The sequence below is a fragment of the Malaya genurostris genome, chromosome 3 (genome assembly GCF_030247185.1).
Source record: "Malaya genurostris strain Urasoe2022 chromosome 3, Malgen_1.1, whole genome shotgun sequence".
NCBI classification, from domain to species: domain Eukaryota; kingdom Metazoa; phylum Arthropoda; class Insecta; order Diptera; family Culicidae; genus Malaya; species Malaya genurostris.
The window spans coordinates 207,292,022-207,311,077 of NC_080572.1; the positions used below are offsets into that span (position 1 = coordinate 207,292,022).

General features: G+C 37.5%; 1 protein-coding gene across 7 annotated transcripts in view; it reads left to right on the top strand.

Annotated features, from left to right (window-relative positions):
* The window catches only part of LOC131435566 (potassium voltage-gated channel protein Shal), a 556,411-nt gene that overhangs the window by 229,827 nt on the left and 307,528 nt on the right, over window positions 1-19,056 (top strand). For 6 of the 7 annotated variants that reach the window (XR_009230513.1, XR_009230511.1, XR_009230512.1 and 3 more), the window contains one exon: window positions 9,564-9,598. The exons of the other annotated variant lie outside the window; for it this stretch is intronic. The gene's annotated coding sequence lies outside the window, so the exon portion shown is untranslated. The remainder of the gene's footprint in view (window positions 1-9,563; window positions 9,599-19,056) is intronic. 7 annotated transcript variants of the gene reach the window in all.

Sequence of the window (19,056 nt, forward strand, 5' to 3'; positions counted from 1 at the left end):
TTCGAATGCAGGGTAGTTTAATTGGAAAAACAATTTCCCCGGTTAGGAGCTAGCTACGGTATCGAATCTCATCTCTGCGGTAACATTTTCGCGATTTTCATTACATAGTTGTATTTGAATGTAATTTTTCCAATCTATTTTCCCCGTTAGATACCGATTAAATCTAAATAATCTCATTTTGGCAACACAAAATTGTAAAAAAACGTATCTGTAAAAAATTTTGTATCAATTTCTCACAGATGACTTAACCGATTTTCTCAAGATTAGGTTTAAATAAAAAGTCCCATGCATTCAATTATTTAGGTTATATTTGATTGTGACAAGATCTTCTTGTTCCCGTGTTACTGGTTTATGCTTGTTATAATTTTCTATCGTTAAGTACAATAGGAATGACAATTTTCAAAATTGGTCTTCAAACTATTCTTTTTTGTGCGTTTTATTGATTGTTATGAGGACAACTCAATTTGGCTATTCAAGCCACTGGTTTTGGAAGCACCGAAAGAAGTGAACAAAAGCGTCCGGAATAGAGTTCACAGAATTCTCAAAGATGATCGAACTGCTCAATTAGATTAAAGCTTAAAGGCTGTGGCCCTTATTACCGGTGTCACTACACGGAGAAAACCAAGTGAAGTGACTGTGACCCTTATTATGGGTATCACTTCACGGTAGAAATCAAGTGAAGTGAATGTAGGTCCTTATTATGAAAGTCGCTTATGTGACAAAAGTAATTACTTGAATGAACTGGATGTCATTATGAACATCACGCCACCAACATTTTGTTGAAAAAATTAGTTTTTTTCACCACAGTGATCACTTCACTATCCGTGATACTGGTAATAGGTAAAATCAAGTGAAGTGACATGTAAATGAAGTGAATGTGAAAGTGAAGTGAGAACGGTAATAAGGGCCTGTATGTTTCCATTGATTGTAATCGAGTTTCATCACGGTTTACACTTTTGTTTCTGGATTTTTAAATTCGATTCGAAAATTTCAAACAATTTAATATGAACGGTTGAACACAAAAATCGGATCAGTACAGTTTAGTTTGTAAAAGTCGTTAAAGTAGGTTTGAATGCAAAAAAACGGATAAAATCTTGAAGTGACGCAGATTTGTCAATGCCAAAGTCGTTCAGAAACATTTTTTTCGACAATAAAACTTCTCATGCCCAGTTCGGACCAAAATTTATCCGGTTTTTCGTTCATATTTTTTTGTCTGGTTTTCTCACAAAATATATTTCCAAACGATTTTCTCATTACGTGTTTAGTTCCGAACGGGGTTTACCAACTAAATTGCACTTAACCGATTTTTGCATTTACATATGAACAGGAAAATAATGATGAAATCTGTATATTTGGTTCCTAATCAAACGCAATTTATAGAACTTGTAAATGGACGGCCAGATAAACTCACTTTACCAGTTCCGCAAACACCGGAGAGAATTGAAATAATCTAATTTACAGACTTGAACATGAATCAAAAGTCTTATGGTACATAAGAAAATCGTAAATTTTATTCGGATTCAACTTCCGGCTCGCAAATTACAGGATGAAGAATATTTGAATCTTTAAATCAATTTCGCTCCTCCTCCTCCTCTAACAGCTATAGTCCTGGGGTGTCCTTTGCTGTATTAAGCATACGTCTCCACATAATTCGGTCCATGTCTGCTCGTCGTCAGCCTCTCATGTCACCGTCTATCAATATTCGTGGTGGGAGGCGTAGTGTTTCTTCTCTAGAGCCTCATCCCCTCATATATTTTGTTTTTGACGCATTTAGGGCCAGTCCGATACGCTTAGCTTCTGCTTTCAGTCCGATGTATTTTTTTTTTTTTTTTTTATTTTTTTTTTTAAATAACTATTTATTGGAATATGAGTTAAAATTAAATTATTAAGATTTAAATTGGGTGTTCAGCCACAAGTGGTGACTTTTCAGCCCTGTTATATATATATATATATATATATATATATATATATATATATATATATATATATATATATATATATATATATATATATATATATATATATATATATATATATATATATATATATATATATATATATCAATGGCTACTCTGATTATCAATTGTAACTCATTGCGTCAGATTGACAGACAATATTTCAAAAATAACTACAAATATAAGCTGATTTATTTAAATGGCTCGATTTTTAAGCACTGGTCAAACCATTTACAACTGACACTATCAAATACTAACGGTTTTTTTAGATTTGTTATTTTTTCGGCAGGAACTACTCTATTTTCTGAAAGATGTTTTGACAGTGTAAAGTGACGTCTCTATTCAGTATTATTTGGAAAATCATCATGACTAGGTTAACTCCGGAACAACGCTTCCAAATCGTGGAAATTTATTTTAAATTGGAGTGTTCAATGTTCAATTAAAACTGATTTTAGCGCGAAATTTTCTTCAGTGAAAAGGTGCACGAATCCTACGAACGAATTCTTTTTGCCTTTCTCATATAAGGTTATGCAATCACTGTGAAAACCGACTTTTGAACCGAGGCCCGGAGAGCCGAGTGTCATGTACCATTCGACTTAGTTCGTCGAGTACGCAAAATGTCTGTGTGTGTATGTGCGTATGTGTGTATGTAACGTTATTTTGCACTAACTTTTCTCGGAGATGGCTGAACCGATTTTCACAAACTTAGATTCAAATGGAAAGTCTTGTGGTCCCATACAAAATTCCTGAATATTGTTTGGATCCGCCTTCCGGTTCCGGAATTATGGGGTAAAATGTGCAAAAAATTGTGAAAATAAGTGCACTAACTTTTCTCAGAGATGGCTGAATCGATTTTCACAAACTTAGATTCAAATGAAAGGTCTTAAGGTCCCAAAAAAATCCTAAATATTATTTGGATCCGACTTCCGGTTCGGGAGTTATGGAGTAAAATGTGCAAAAAAATGAACATATGTGTTCTAACTTTGCTCATAGATGGCGCGACCGATTTTCACAAACTTAGGTTCAAATGAAAGGTCCTGTGGTCCCATGCTTAATTCCTGAATTTCATGCGGATCCGACTTCCGGTTCCGGAAATATAGGGTAAAGTGGGTTAAAAATTGTATACCATAACTGAAAATGGGGAAAAACCTTAAAAAAATTTCTAAATCGACCTCAAATCTTTTCAAATTGATAGTTTTTATCAGTAGACGGTCAAACAAACCGATTTCGGTTATTCTTTTAAGAATCGAAGAAAAAAAATTTTGAAGAATATCACAGTATTATATATGATAGTATGATTGATATGAGAAAGGCATCATTACAGGCATCTAAACAGGTTTTTCAAATCAACTTCAACTTTTACAATTCAATTTCAACTGTCTCCATTCTTTAAGTATAAAATTCCATTCAGCTTAAATTGCGTACATGAAGAAGAGCCCCGATCCACAGAGCATAACAAGATGCTTTCAAAATTATATACATGGGTGATACAATGGTTCCAACGTTTTTCCAAATTTTCAATACCATGTTTATGAAAAAATTTATCTTTCGCTTCAAAATAAGCTTCAGTTTCAGCGATGACCTCCTCATTTGAGCTAAATCTTTTTCCCTGGAGCATTTTTTTAAGATCAGCAAAGAGCCAGTAGTCACTGGGGCTAAATCTGGTGAGTATGGGGGGTGGGGAAGCAGATCAAAGCCCAATTCGTTCAATTTCGCCATTGTTTTCATCGACTTGTGGCAGGGTGCATTGTCTTGATGAAAAAGGATTTTTTTCTCTGCATGTGCGATCGTTTTTTTGCGATTTCCTCCCTCAAACGCACCAGTATGTCAATATAATAATCACTATTGATCGATTTACCTTTCTCGAGGTAGTCAATGAAAATCACGCCATGCGTATCCCAAAAACTGACGCCAAGACTTTGCCAGCTGACTGCTGCGCTTTCGACCGGCTTTCGTCAGCTGTGCGCCACTCAGATAACTGCCGCTTCGACTCTGGAGTGTAGTGATGTATCCATGTTTCGTCCATGGTCACGTAACGACGCAAGAAATCTTTTTTGTTGCGAGTAAATAGCGATAAACTGCTTTCTGAATCATCGACTCGTTCCTTTTTTTGTTCCATCGAAAGCAATCGCGGCACCCACTTGGAAAAAACATTTTTCATGCTCAATTTTTCATGAAGGATAGTAAATACACTTCCATATGATATCTGTGTCATCTCAGTAATCTCACGGAGCTTCACTTTACGATCTTTCATTATAATTTTTGTCACTTCACTCACATTTTTCGGTGTAACGGCTTCCACAGGTCTACCCGAGCGTTCCGCGTCATTTGTGTCGGTACGACCACGTTTAAACTCGGCGAACCACCGACAAATCGGTGCTTTTGATGGACAAGAGTCCGGATAACATTTTTCAATCCATTGTTTCGCTTGCACGGTGTTTTTACCCATTGAAAAACAATGTTTTATCAAAACACGAAACTCGTTTTTTTCCATTTTTTAAACAAACTACAAAACGACTTTACTCCAACCTCGATAACTCAGCTGTTTCTGGTCGGATCGACTTAAAATTTTGACACGTTTCAAGCAAAGGTTAGTACTCTAGAAAGACGTGGTTACTGGTTTACTACGAGCGCCATCTCTGCTTTAGTCTCGGGACTTATTGATCCATGTTTTATGTCAAAAGGTTTACAAACAGACGCTATTTACACCGATCTCTCTTCTGCCTTTGATATAATAAGACACAATATAACAATTGCTAAATTGGAAAGACTTGGATTCCCCTCTAACATCCTTCGATGGCTGCGATCATATCTTATGGATCGTCGTTTAGCAGTGAAAATCGGCGATCACGTTTACCATGAGTTTAACGCTTCGTCCGGAATTCCGCAGGGTAGCCATCTCAGGCCTTTTTTTTTTTTTAAATAACTATTTATTGGTATATGAGTTAAAATTAAATTATTAATATTTAAATTGGGTGTTCAGCCATAAGTGGTGACTTTTCAGCCCTGTTATATATATATGATTTGGTTATTACCATGAAGACATCATTTGCTTCCGCAATTCTGAGATTTTTGTGTAGGGAAAATTCTAAACCTACTTGTATTGTGTAATGGGGAAAAGGAACTTATATACTAACTTACTAACTAATACAGAGAGCGAATCGCTTCAATTGAAGATTGCATCGATTTTTGTCGGAATTTGCTTATAATATTATGTGACATCAGTCCGATGTATGTTTCCATCATCTTCCAAGGTTAAACCAACTTATGACGATACCGAAATCTAAACCATTTTCAAAATCGAACTTAAAACTATATCACTTTGTATCTCATGAGAGTTGATGGCCATACGAACTGTTTTCGGTTTGTTCCTTGATTACGAAAATATCAGAAATCATTTTCAAAATCTTCATAATTCCCACGTGTTAATTAGATGCCCGAGACTGATAAATAGATGGCGCTGCCAGCAAAATTTTAGTATTTTTTTTAGCATCAAACTTCAAAAAATACCTGCATAAATTGCATGACATTCTTGTGTTGGGTCCAAGAGTTACAGATATTTAAATGAGGCTAGTCTTGATATTGCCAAAATAAATATCAAGATCAGATAACACATGGATCAATAAGTTCCGAGACTAAAGCAGAGATGGCGCTCGTAGTAAACCAGTAACCACGTCTTTCTAGAGTACTAACCTTTGCTTGAAACGTGTCAAAATTTTAAGTCGATCCGACCAGAAACAGCTGAGTTATCGAGGTTGGAGTAAAGTCGTTTTGTAGTTTGTTTAAAAAATGGAAAAAAACGAGTTTCGTGTTTTGATAAAACATTGTTTTTCAATGGGTAAAAACACCGTGCAAGCGAAACAATGGATTGAAAAATGTTATCCGGACTCTTGTCCATCAAAAGCACCGATTTGTCGGTGGTTCGCCGAGTTTAAACGTGGTCGTACCGACACAAATGACGCGGAACGCTCGGGTAGACCTGTGGAAGCCGTTACACCGAAAAATGTGAGTGAAGTGACAAAAATTATAATGAAAGATCGTAAAGTGAAGCTCCGTGAGATTACTGAGATGACACAGATATCATATGGAAGTGTATTTACTATCCTTCATGAAAAATTGAGCATGAAAAATGTTTTTTCCAAGTGGGTGCCGCGATTGCTTTCGATGGAACAAAAAAAGGAACGAGTCGATGATTCAGAAAGCAGTTTATCGCTATTTACTCGCAACAAAAAAGATTTCTTGCGTCGTTACGTGACCATGGACGAAACATGGATACATCACTACACTCCAGAGTCGAAGCGGCAGTTATCTGAGTGGCGCACAGCTGACGAAAGCCGTCCGAAAGCGCAGCAGTCAGCTGGCAAAGTCTTGGCGTCAGTTTTTGGGATACGCATGGCGTGATTTTCATTGACTACCTCGAGAAAGGTAAATCGATCAATAGTGATTATTATATTGACATACTGGTGCGTTTGAGGGAGGAAATCGCAAAAAAACGATCGCACATGCAGAGAAAAAAATCCTTTTTCATCAAGACAATGCACCCTGCCACAAGTCGATGAAAACAATGGCGAAATTGAACGAATTGGGCTTTGATCTGCTTCCCCACCCCCCATACTCACCAGATTTAGCCCCAGTGACTACTGGCTCTTTGCTGATCTTAAAAAAATGCTCCAGGGAAAAAGATTTAGCTCAAATGAGGAGGTCATCGCTGAAACTGAAGCTTATTTTGAAGCGAAAGATAAATTTTTTCATAAACATGGTATTGAAAATTTGGAAAAACGTTGGAACCATTGTATCACCCATGTATATAATTTTGAAAGCATCTTGTTATGCTCTGTGGATCGGGGCTCTTCTTCATGTACGCAATTTAAGCTGAATGGAATTTTATACTTAAAGAATGGAGACAGTTGAAATTGAATTGTAAAAGTTGAAGTTGATTTGAAAAACCTGTTTAGATGCCTGTAATGATGCCTTTCTCATATCAATCATACTATCATATATAATACTGTGATATTCTTCAAAATTTTTTTTCTTCGATTCTTAAAAGAATAACCGAAATCGGTTTGTTTGACCGTCTACTGATAAAAACTATCAATTTGAAAAGATTTGAGGTCGATTTAGAAATTTTTTTAAGGTTTTTCCCCATTTTCAGTTATGGTATACAATTTTTAACCCACTTTACCCTATATTTCCGGAACCGGAAGTCGGATCCGCATGAAATTCAGGAATTAAGCATGGGACCACAGGACCTTTCATTTGAACCTAAGTTTGTGAAAATCGGTCGCGCCATCTATGAGCAAAGTTAGAACACATATGTTCATTTTTTTTGCACATTTTACTCCATAACTCCCGAACCGGAAGTCGGATCCAAATAATATTTAGGATTTTTTTGGGACCTTAAGACCTTTCATTTGAATCTAAGTTTGTGAAAATCGATTCAGCCATCTCTGAGAAAAGTTAGTGCACTTATTTTCACAATTTTTTGCACATTTTACCCCATAATTCCGGAACCGGAAGGCGGATCCAAACAATATTCAGGAATTTTGTATGGGACCACAAGACTTTCCATTTGAATCTAAGTTTGTGAAAATCGGTTCAGCCATCTCCGAGAAAAGTTAGTGCAAAATAACGTTACATACACACATACGCACATACACACACAGACATTTTGCGTACTCGACGAACTAAGTCGAATGGTACATGACACTCGGCTCTCCGGGCCTCGGTTCAAAAGTCGGTTTTCACAGTGATTGCATAACCTTATATGAGAAAGGCAAAAAGAATTCGTTCGTAGGATTCGTGCACCTTTTCACTGAAGAAAATTTCGCGCTAAAATCAGTTTTAATTGAACATTGAACACTCCAATTTAAAATAAATTTCCACGATTTGGAAGCGTTGTTCCGGAGTTAACCTAGTCATGATGATTTTCCAAATAATACTGAATAGAGACGTCACTTTACACTGTCAAAACATCTTTCAGAAAATAGAGTAGTTCCTGCCGAAAAAATAACAAATCTAAAAAAACCGTTAGTATTTGATAGTGTCAGTTGTAAATGGTTTGACCAGTGCTTAAAAATCGAGCCATTTAAATAAATCAGCTTATATTTGTAGTTATTTTTGAAATATTGTCTGTCAATCTGACGCAATGAGTTACAATTGATAATCAGAGTAGCCATTGATTTATTTTGGAATTGGTTTGTACCCAGTATTGGCCTTCTCAACACAGTTTACTTCCTCTAGTGAACATGCTGATGTTTTTTCGATATTTAATTCAAATGTCATAACAAGAGGACTTGAAATCTAAGAAAGAGAAATAATAATAATAATAGTGCCAACCAAGAATAGTAAGTGCCGTAACCACAACTTACCCACTAACTGTTGTTTGTAAAAGGTAAGCAATGCACTTTTCCGGTTCAATGCCATCACTTGCTTTAAGCTGTTTACAATGTCGGTCCGGGCAGAGTTTTACCGCTTGAAATATAATAGGCTTCATTGTAAGTAAAAGTATTTGTTCCGTAATTGCCTAGCAATGTTATCTTTCGTACAATCGCATTAGGTTCATTGTCGTTTACCGTACCATCTGTCATTGCTGTACGTTTGTCTTTCGGCAAAGGGAATTGAAATATGAAACGATAGATTTTTCGTTTTGCCCATAATTCCCATTACCTTTAAGCAATCCACCTAAGTCAAGCTGCTGATGAAAACATATTAAAAATTAAGTCACCCGAAAGTTCTAAAGTTATTTTGGAAGTGTTTGCAATCAGATCTAATTGAATGAAAGAACGTATTTGCATTTTCTTCTACCGAGCAGTAGCAGCGAACAGCAGCAAGTTAAGACCAAAAAACTTTTGCGCTTGTGTTTTGTTTTCATATGAGATTCAAGGGCTGAAAGTAGGAAGCCAACTGAACACGACTAGTTCCAAATTTCTTCAAGTTGCATCAACAAAACGAAAATGAAGCAAAAGTGCATTCGTTCTATAACAGGAATAACAGTAGATATAGTTTTAAATAGAAGTTTTCCTGGACTAAAGTGCTCCAGAATGGGGAATAGTAATAGTTGCATAAATTTGTTTCTCATTTTGTATGTCAGTTCTAGGGTAACAGAGGTATTTTGGCCACTTCATATATTTTGGCCCACCTAACAAACTATATGGATTCAATCGATCTTAGGTAACCCATGTTGCATCAGTTTGAAGCTAATCACATTAAATTACCTATTGCGGAAGGGTTTTTCAAAGATATTAAAACATTTGGTGGATATTTTTACAAAGTGGGCCAAAATAAAATCGATCCTAAAGCGGGCCAAAATACCTCTGTTACCCTATATGTCAGTCAGTTCGAAATAGCTTCTTTGATGTAATGTTGATAGTGCTGAATGGTGTGCTTCATTAATTATTAACATTGTTTCATAAGAGCATGTTTACATTTCTTGGGCCAATGGTTCCAAATTCATCGAGCCTGCGAGCCTGCAATGATGACAGTTTGCCGGAAATGCCTTTGATCGAAAGCCAATTTTTCGTATCTTCCCAACAACAGTTACGGAAGAATGCTGCTCTATGAATGATTTGCACTAACGAACAAATATCTCTTTTTTTTCTCTCGTTTCAGCTAATACACCTGCTGTCAGGAATTCGTGATTGATGGTAAGTGATTCCTGCTGTCTTTGTCTTCTCTGACTGCGATGATATGTTGTCTGTCATTCTGTGATTAGTTTCACTGAAGCGACACGTTTTTTGACGTGGAACTTTATTAGAATTTTTTTTGTACAGACGTAAGCAACTCAGTGAAGAACCCAAATAGGGAATATGATAGTGGCGAAAATTTCTATGGATGACAACCCGTATGTCGGGTGTCGTTATCCATAAATACATTCACAAGTGAGCGTGTGCAAATAATTATTCCGTGATTTCGTTGGTTTTCGTTTATGTCATAAAAATCAAAACGGACGAGATAACTAAAACAGTTCTGGAAGCTGATGGTTTCGCACTTAGCAACGAGAACTTGAACAAACCTGATATAAAAACCAGGTTCGAAATTTCAAACAAACAGTTTGACAGCAGTTAGGGTGGAAACTGGGTTAGGTTTGGCATCAAGCGAAAGCTACCTAAGCTACATATGTCAAAGATCTTAAGTCATACGCGATACTTTATAAATTAGCAAGCATCTTTATTTTTTTCATTCCGGTACGGGCCTGGATCCTGGGTTGGATTTCTCTTAGTGCGTTCATAATCAATCGTAGCGATGAGAGCAGCTTAACCCTGGAACGCACTCGTGACTTTTTCTATACGTAATCGCTTCCATGGTAAACATTTGTTCCTCAGAATTAAAATCTCTTTAAAACTACTAAATTGCATTGCATTTACAAATAAATGATACCGTTTTTTTCCCTTTGTAAAGAAGCTTCTTTAATAATCTATGGGTTTGGTCAATTTTACTATGAAATATTCATGTCCCTGAATTACGTAAAAATTTCCTATTTACCTTCATTTTGCTGGTATAAAATATGTATCCCTATGAGCGTTCTAAGGTTAGCAGTGTAAACTTCGCAAAACTGTTTTGTGGCATGATAATATTGAACCGACTAACCCAAACGAAACACTTTCCCACATTCCAGCATTCACACAATCTCTAACCAATCCTTCTCTGATCACAGATCATAAACTAAAACCGAACATGAACTAAAATCCCAAACACCAATCCTTACATTCTTTATCCTTCAAGTACCATGCATCCAAATTAGTAACAGGTCGTAAAAACACTTGACGATCGTTACATTTCCCAAGAACCAGCCATATGGTTCACATTAAGTTCCCATGCTAGCCGGCCGTGTTGCAACATATGCTGCACACGGCGAGCTAAGCAAGCTTCCCACACTACCCGGGTAGAAGTGATTTGCAAACCAATACCAAATTCTGTCATTAAAATCAAACATCTCAATGGTAGAAATTAACATTATTTAGTTTGAAATAAGAGTTAAAATATCAAAAATCATAACAAAGCCTGCATGAGAAAATAGCAACAAAATAAAAAATTCTGTCATTGTAATATCAAACCAAGAACAAAATATTTATAGAAGATGAATTTGTTCATTATTTTATATTCTAGCATTTAGAATAGAGTAATATCTTAAGTATTTATCTTATCAAATTCTGATGCAGTTTATTAAATGGTATTTTATTTGAAGATAAAACTACTGGGTCAATTTACTTAATGAAATTGAAATAGCTCATCAATAACGAAATAAGATATTATAACTAATTTTGATGTTGAACAGATATTGTACAATGTCTTGACCCCTTGATGAAATATCACGAAAATATCAAGTATCACTCTGACAACACAGAGACATCAAGCCAAGATATGATGGTAAAATTTGTTATTATTTTGACCTTTGTTTGCTATTTACACCTACCCGGGTATCCGCCAATGCGACATTTCTTTCCCTTGCGTAATGCGCTATAGGTTCAATCGCCTTCTTTTGCATTGATGCACCAATCGATATTCTCTCTCTTTTTCCTCTTTCCCGCTAACAATTTATTTAACGAAAGTATTGTAACTGGCTCCTCCCACCTTTTATGTACATCGTAGAACAGGTTAGTTTAAGTTTAGAACATTTCAATAAAATCAATCTGAACCGAACAACTAAGAGTGAAGGTTCTTTCATCATTCCAATGATGAACAAAAAGAAAGAAATCCTTCCAACAGTTTTATTTCATGTGCCCAATTTAGAAATCGTACTTTAGTAATCGTACAGTTTCATTGATCAAATTACAAAGTCACTTGACGGTTGTCAGCTGTTGAATTGAAATTATAAAACAATGAAACACGTTGATCATACAATCAGTTACAACATCAGTAATTTTTTTTTGTAAACCTTCTACTCTCCCCCACACCAAAAGCCTCGTATTTGAGCCCCCTGGTAATGGGCACCATTTTCAGCTATTGGCAACAACAATTACAAAACAAATATTGAAATACTACTATACTATATCTAAAATGGCTGAAAATATTAAATTTCTTGAAGTAAGATTTATTAATAGAGAGCTATACTAAATATGACAAAAATGAAAAGTGTGCTTCTAGTGGATTAATTGTCCTTTTAAAGAAGCACATATATTAACAAGAAATAGTTACAATTTAGGTGATTCTAACGCGTTGCATTAATAATAAACACATAGGATCTTCCATATTCGCTGCTTGCAATATTTCAGTGCTCAATTGAAGTCGATGTGCGTGGAAAGTGCTTGTTTTTTTTTTTATTCAATAGTATAATATATATTTTTAGGCACACTGCTTAAGCTCTAAGATGCCAAGGGTATTTCCTAATCTTAATTAACGACTAACTTAAAACTAGAATAGTATCATTAGATTATGTCGTCTAGAATTTTTGGAAAAAGCTTTTAGCTGGCGTTCGGCAGTGGTCGGTGAATTGAATATTGCATGACTTCCAGTTGGTGCTATCTATGGCCGCTTCCTTTCAGTTCGTGTGGGTCCGCGGGAAACACCCCCAGGCTACGAAGGCCCGGCGGGTGGCCCGCATGCTGGTCATCGACTGGAGCGTAAGACCGTAGGCGGTGATGGTGATGTTACGAAGAGATGAAAAAATAAAAAAAGTAAATATTGTGAAAACCGAGGTAAATAGGGGGTATGGAAACAAAATGTCTGAAAACTACAGAGATCTAATTAGTTGCCATCGAGATGGTGAAGAGACGGGGGAAGGGGAAACGAAAAGTTAGTGACAAAAAAAGATCTTGTTAGTTCCAATGAAGATGGTGGACAGGGACGGTGATCGAGAGAATCGGGCGGATGTTAGTGTCGAATCTGTAGGTGGAGATTATACTTTCTGAGCGAGGTATAACAGATTACACTTGGATATTAATGTGTTTGAGGTACTGGTATATAAGAAGCATATAAGAGATATCCCGACTAGCCAACACATCTCGGACCGGAACTTCAGGTGGTCTACCTCGGGCCCTTAGGGAGTCCTTTAATAAAGACCTGGCGTCACGATACTCCGTACACGTCCATACGACATGCTCGATGTCCTGATAACCGTCACCACAAGCGCAGAGACCGCTCTCCACGATTCCAATACGCCGGAGATGCGCGTTGAATGTGTAATGGTTTGACATGAGCCGAGACATCACACGAATGAAGTCACGACTCACGTTCATCCCCCTGAACCAAGGTTTCGTCGATACCCTAGGGATAATGGAATGCAACCATCGTCCCAGTTCGCCATTGCTCCATGAAGTTTGCCAACTTTCGAGAGTTTTCTGACGAGAGATACTGAAAAATTCATTGAAGCAGATTGGTCTTTCGTAAATATCACCTTCTAATGCGCCCACCTTAGCCAATGAGTCTGCCTTTTCATTGCCCGGAATGGAACAATGCGAAGGGACCCAGACTAACGATATTAAATAAGACCGTTCAGATAAAGTTCGCAAGTGTTCCCGTATTTTCCCCAGGAAATATGGGGGATACTTTCCTGGCTTCACTGCGCGGAGAGCTTCTATTGAACTTAGACTGTCCGTGACAATGAAGTAATGGTCTTTGGGCAAGGCTTCAATGATCTCAAGGGTGTACTGAATAGCAGCTAATTCTGCGACGTAGACTGAAGCCGGATCACTGAGTTTGTACGAAGCGGTGATGTTCTGATTGAAGATTCCGAAGCCTGTGGACCTGTTGATGTTTGATCCGTCAGTGTAAAACATCTTTTCACAGTTGACTGTTCTGAATTTATTATAAAAAATATTTGGGGCCACTTGAGGGCGTACGTGATCCGGGATTCCACGAATTTCTTCTCTCATGGATGTGTCGAAAAACACAGTAGAATCAGAAGTATCCAAGAAATGAGCACGGTTGAAAACAAACGAAGAAGGATTAATATTCTGAGCCATGTAATCAAAATACAAGGACATAAAACGGGTCTGAGAATTAAGCTCGATAAGCCTTTCGAAGTTTTCAATCACCATTGGATTCAAGATATCGCATCGGATTAGCAATCGATATGAGAGATCCCAGAATCGATTTTTCAACGGTAGGACGCCCGCGAGCACTTCGAGACTCATCGTATGAGTCGACTGCATGCAACCTAAGGCAATACGCAAACAACGATACTGAATTCTTTCCAGTTTAATGAAATGGGTGTTCGCGGCGGATCGGAAGCAGAAGCATCCATATTCCATTACGGACAATATCGTTGTTTGCTACAGCCTGATCAGATCTCCTGGGTGGGCACCCCACCAAGTTCCGGTTATTGTGCGAAGAAAATTGATTCTCTGCTGGCATTTTTGTTTCAGATACCTCCCCAGGTGCCTTTGGAGTCGAACCAGACCCCGAGATATTTAAATGTGAAGACCTGAGCTATGGTTTCACCCCCTAGTTGAAGCTGTAATTGTGCTGGTTCTCGCTTTCTTGAAAATACGACCAGCTCAGTTTTCTCCGTAGAAAACTCGATACCCATTTGAAGAGCCCACGTCGACAAGTTGTCGAGGGTATCTTGTAATGGTCCTTGGAGATCGGCAGCTTTGGGTCCTATAATGGACACAACGCTGTCGTCGGCAAGTTGTCTTAGCGTGCAAGATGTGTTGATACATTCATCAATGTTGTTTACGTAAAAATTGTATAAAAGGGGGCTTAAGCATGAGCCCTGAGGAAGACCCATGTAACTGAATCGTATTGTCGACAAATCACCATGTGCAAAATACATGTGTTTCTCGGACAATAGATTATATAAAAAGGTGTTCAAAACCGGCGAAAGACCATGCTGGTGCAGCTTCTTAGATAGGATATTTATAGAAACTGAATCAAAAGCCCCCTTGATATCTAGAAATACTGATGCCATTTGTTCTTTACGAGCTAATGCCATTTGAATTTCGGTTGAGAGCAACGCAAGACAATCGTTCTTTCCTTTACCCCTGCGGAAGCCAAATTGTGTATCTGAAAGTAAACCATTAGTCTCGACCCAATTGTCTAGACGGAAGAGAATCATTTTTTCGAACAACTTCCGGATACAGGAAAGCATAGCAATCGGCCGATACGAATTGTGATCGGAAGCTGGTTTCCCAGGTTTTTGAATGGCGATAACTCTCACTTGTCTCCAGTCGTGTGGAACAATATTACCCTCGAGCAACTTGTTAAATAAATTCAGCAAGCGCCTTTTGGCAGAGTCAGGAAGATTTTTCAACAAGTTGAATTTAATTCTGTCTAACCCCGGGGCTTTATTGTTACACGACAAGAGCGCAAGTGAGAACTCTACCATCGAAAACGGTGTTTCGTTTGTATTCGAAGTCGCGGCGCGGGATATCTTCTGTTCCGGAACAGAATCAGGACATACTTTTTTAGCGAAATCGAATATCCAGCGGTTAGAATATTCCTCGCTTTCGTTCGTTGTGTTTTGGTTGCGCATTCGTTGGGCTGTGTTCCAAAGAGTGCTCATCGATGTTTCTTTTGTTAATCCGTCAACAAACCGTCGCCAGTAACCTAGTTTCTTTGCTTTAACTAAGTTCTTCATTTGCTTATCTAGTGCTGCGTAATTTCTATAATTATCAGGTGTTCCATATTTTCTGAACTTTTTGAATGCTAAAGATCTTTCCGCGTTCAGTGATGAGCACTATTTGTCCCACCACGGGTTGGGAGGACGAATGTTGGTATTCGCGCCGGGTACACGTTTCGTCTGAGCTTGAATCGCAGTGTCGAGAATCAAGCCAGCCATAAACGTATACTCTTCCTCCGGAGGAAGTTCTTGTGTTGTTTCTAGTTTCTCAGATATCGATATTGCGTAGCATTTCCAATCAATATTTCGTGTGAGGTCATACAAAACATTGATTGTTTCCGATGGTGTTAATCCGCTGGCGATTGAAATTACGATAGGCAGATGATCGCTACCGTGGGGATCAGGGATTACCTTCCACGTGCAATCCAACCGTAGCGATGTCGAGCAAAGGGATAAGTCCAGCGCACTTGGTCTTGCTGGTGGTGCGGGAATTCGTGTCATTTCTCCCGTATTCAAGATTGTCATATTGAAGTTGTCGCAAATATCATGGATCATAGCTGATCTGTTATCATCATGAAGACAACCCCATCCCGTACCGTGAGAGTTAAAGTCTCCTAAAACTAACGTCGGTGCGGGAAGAAGTTGCATGATACTGCTGACCCAGTGGTACCCAACTGAGGCTCTAGGGGGAATATAGATGGAAGCAATACAAAGGTCCTTGCCTTTAATTGTGACATGACATGCGACAACTTCAATACCTGATATCGAGAAGAGGTTAATTCGAAAGAAGGAATAGCACTTTTTTATCCCCAAAAGTACTCCTCCGTAGGGATTATCTCGATCCAGGCGAATAATGTTAAAATCGTGGAAGTTTAGTGATACATCAGAAGTTAACCAAGTTTCGCACAATGCAAATGCGTCACATTTCAGATTATTTACTAAGTATTTAAAAGGATTTCTATTTTCGGGATGATACTTCTACAGTTCCACTGTGAAACAGTGATCGAATCCTTGACCTCGTTCGAAAAATTAGCCATCGAAGGAAACGATTGCTGAGAGGAGGGGCCATTTTGCAGTCAGCTGCATCAAAAACATTTTAACTTTTGGCAGGAAAGAACTGAAAATGGAAAGTGCTTGTGTAAGTTTTTGGCAAAACAAATAATTCGAATTAAAATTTCAAAACAAATTGCATTCGTATGTCTCGTTTTTGTGTTTTAGTGTAGCCGTTTTTCAACCAAATATTATAAATGTTTCATCATACTTGACGAAAAATATTTGTAGTCGTTGTGAGTACATTTTGTAAAATTATTGTATTTTGTGAAAAAAAATTGTGACTAAATAATACATAAAATTACAGTTGCCCTGAAGATGAAGGTATAACCTTCGAAACGTAGGCCTTTAACGAAAAATAAATGTTTTGACGGGAAACCAATTTACCAAAAAGCCATCCCTTTATTTAAAACAACTTCAAGGAAAAGATCTTCATGCGAGCAACGAAGCAGCGTCGGCTTCGTTCGCACCGGAATATACGGACAAGTCCGAATATCAGAGCGATTATCGAACAAAGGCGAAGGGAAGCGAACGATGATCATTGGCGTTCGTTTCATTTTTGATATTCGAGCAACATATCCAATCGACTTATCAAACTCGTTCAGAAAATACCAAATTGTAAGGATTATCGTAGAATTTCGATGAACCAGAAGTCGCCATCTTTGATTTTGAAACCATCTTTGGTTTCGGACGCAAACTCATCACACCCGTTCTGAAATCCTCAAAACCAAAACTTCTCTTCGAAACTAAATCCAAATAATGGAAACCGATTCGATTTACGGACCCTCACTTTAGTTTCTAAATTAAATTTTTTCTTGTACCGGAACGCGACCAAAAACTCAAAAACGGAACTTTTCACGTCCGCATAAATAGATAACGAGAAAGGCATAACTACACTACTAGGTGGAAAAAAAGAAGGGCTTCAAGTGATTAACCAGTCCTTAGAAATTTTAAAATACAGAACAGGTGTGTACTTTTAAGCTGTAAAAATGCTCTCTCGGAACTAAAACTAACCTAGTTGGGATCCAGTCGGTTTTGAAAAGTCGTTCGCACCGCACGCGTATAACTTTTGGCTCCTGGAATTGTTTTCTGGGTACCTAGAGTTTCATTGATTCAAGGCTTCAGTCTTTTTCAAGGCTACCTGAATCACTATCAATCTTTTTAAAGACTAACAATTAGTCAGCCTTTCTCAAGGCTATACAAAGAGTGATATTAGAGTGACTAAGAAATTAATCAGCCTTTTTAGGGCTAACTATTCAAAGAACTATTCTTCGAACTAATCAGTCTTTATCAAGACTTTTCCAAACTAGGAGTCTAATCGAAGACTAATTAAGCCTAGTTAATTAATTTTAAATTTCATTCATTTCAAAAATGCCTGCGTCCAACCGGAAAGGCAACAAGCCTAAGGCTAAAAATAATTCAATACGGAATAAATCACAATCCGTTATTCAACATTTTACTAGTAACATTCACGATCTTATAGAATCTGAATGTAAAAATAAAAGACAAAGGACGGATTTCCCTTCCGTTGATCCTATGCCGTCTAACAATATTTACGAGATTCTTTCTGAATCCGATTGTAGCGACATAGAAGAAAATTTTTCAAAAATTCCCAAAATGGACGCTTGTCGTTCTGGGAAGAATCAACAATCTATGCCACCAGTGACGGTGATGATTTCCGACTTCAAAGCATTCCGTACTGAGATTTCTACTTTTCTCCCGGAAGTAAAAGACTCATTTCAAATCGGACGAAGAGGAGAATGGCGAGTCTTGGTTGATGAATTGAAAGATTACGAACGTCTTATCCGATATTTGTCCGAGAAACTTCATAAATTTTATTCATATGATATAAAATCAGACAGACTTTTCAAGGCTGTCTTGAAAGTCTTATCAAATGATCAAAGTATTGATGAAATTAAAAATGAACTAAAATAATGGCTTGGTTTTGTCCCTTCCCAAGTAATATTTATGAAAAAAAGAGCGAATGGTACTTCTAAACGACGTTCTGGAATTTCCCATGAACTTTACCTAATACACTTCAATCGAAGTGACGTAAACAATTTGAAAACTTTAGAAAAAGTACGTTCATTTCCCACATTAAAATTCATTGGGAACATTATAAACGGCATAATTGTATTGCAAACTTAATGTAATGTCGTCGTTGCCAAGGCTTCGGCCATGGAACCAAAAATTGTCTTATGGACATACGATGTTTGAATTGTGGTTAATCGCATTCGAAAGACGTTTGTCCAATGAATGAAACCACTGATAAATTTTCATGTTCAAATTGCGATGGAAATCATAAATCCAATTATTTGAAATGTCCTGTCAAGCCAAAAATTTTAAACGCTCGTTCGCTTAGACAACAAGTCAAATGAACGACCTTAAATTTACAGAACATACCTGAAAATAAAAAAAAAAACGTTACAAATGCCACGCCTAATTCTTCTAAGGCACTTATTTCCTAGAATTTACAACAAAAAACAGGTACGCCTTCCAATTCGTCTTCTAACGAAAACAGTTCATTGACAGGTAGATCGACCTCGTCATCAT